Consider the following 1,346-nt stretch of genomic DNA (forward strand, 5'->3'; position numbering starts at 1 on the left):
TCGGGAGACCCCGGGGCGGCCGGGCCGCGGCAGGTGGGCGGCAGGGCGCCGCCGCCTGCTGGCATGCTGCTTTGTGTTTCCCCGAGCCGACTGCGTGCAGGCTGGCACAGGCGCCCGGCGACTCCCACACAGGACCCGGGGCGAACTCGCGAACCACACACGCCGCTCCCGGGGCCGGGCCCAAGTTTCCTTTGTTTCCCCGGACCTGCCATCTTACCCCCACCCCACACCCCCGAAAGAAAAGTCTGAGGCTCCCGCGCGGCGAGCAGCCTTTAGTCCCGGCTCCGACCGCGCCAGGGGCCCCGGGCCCGGGGGGCTCTCCCGGCTTAGGGTCTCTCAGGTCCCGGCACCAGAGGAAGGGGGACGGGGAGGGTACTTTCCGGGTACCCGGGCTGCTCGGCGGGGCTCGCGGGCGGCGCCCGGGCTCGGAGCAACGTGTGTGCTCGGCCTCGCGCCCACCGCGCCCTCCCAGCCACTCGCTTTGTGTTTTGAGCTCCTGCTTCCGCCACGCAGTGTGAGCTCTGGGGCGCGTCCCGGGTCCGCAGCCTCCCGAGAGGTGACGAGCCGCCTGCTGGGCGCGGACTCGCTGCCCGGACGCCGCGAACGACTGGGTGTCGGTCCTGGCGCTCCTGTCTGCGGCGGCGGGCGGACGGGGGCGAGCAGGCGACAGCCCACCCTGAGGGGTGACGCACCCCCTCCAGCCCTAAGAGCCCCGCCGGCCTTCCCCCACGCGGCTTTGCTCCCAGGCCCGACGCAGGGAACAGGAACCTCTCTGGCGGGCCCATGAGAATTCACTGCCCTTCTGGAATTCCTGGGGACACACTTCTTTGGTCTCTGTTGCAGAGCACTTGTTCGTCATTCGTTTCAGGCTTTTGGGAGAGGCATTTACTTTTACGTAGCTGCCATTAGGCAGTTTAATGAACTGGTGCAAATAGGAGATTAGTCATCATTCTGCAGATTTTAGTGGGAAATAATTTCCAACCATTGTATTGCAAAAATTTGAAAGCATACAGCAAAAGTAGAAACTTTACTAGTGGAATATTTTCGGTTTAATTCTTTCATTACAGGACTTAATCCTTGTACTTAAAGTTTGCCTGAGTGCTTTGCGGTCTTGAAAGGAAACAACAGAGACCAAACCTAGTAGGGTTGTGAATTTGTTTAAATTTCACTTTTCCAGAACACTCTTGTAAAAAGCTTAGTTTTATAGAAGCGGAATGACAATGGACTCCACAATCGTGGGTCTTTGACTGAATCGGTCTGTGCCTTAATGGTCAGCCACTTTAACTCAGTAACTTTCCACGTTCTGTACGTGCTTGGGAACACAGGCATTTCTGTCGTGCACCAGT

This window comes from Ailuropoda melanoleuca, chromosome 10 (genome assembly GCF_002007445.2).
Source record: "Ailuropoda melanoleuca isolate Jingjing chromosome 10, ASM200744v2, whole genome shotgun sequence".
In the NCBI taxonomy this organism is placed as follows: Eukaryota; Metazoa; Chordata; class Mammalia; order Carnivora; family Ursidae; genus Ailuropoda; species Ailuropoda melanoleuca.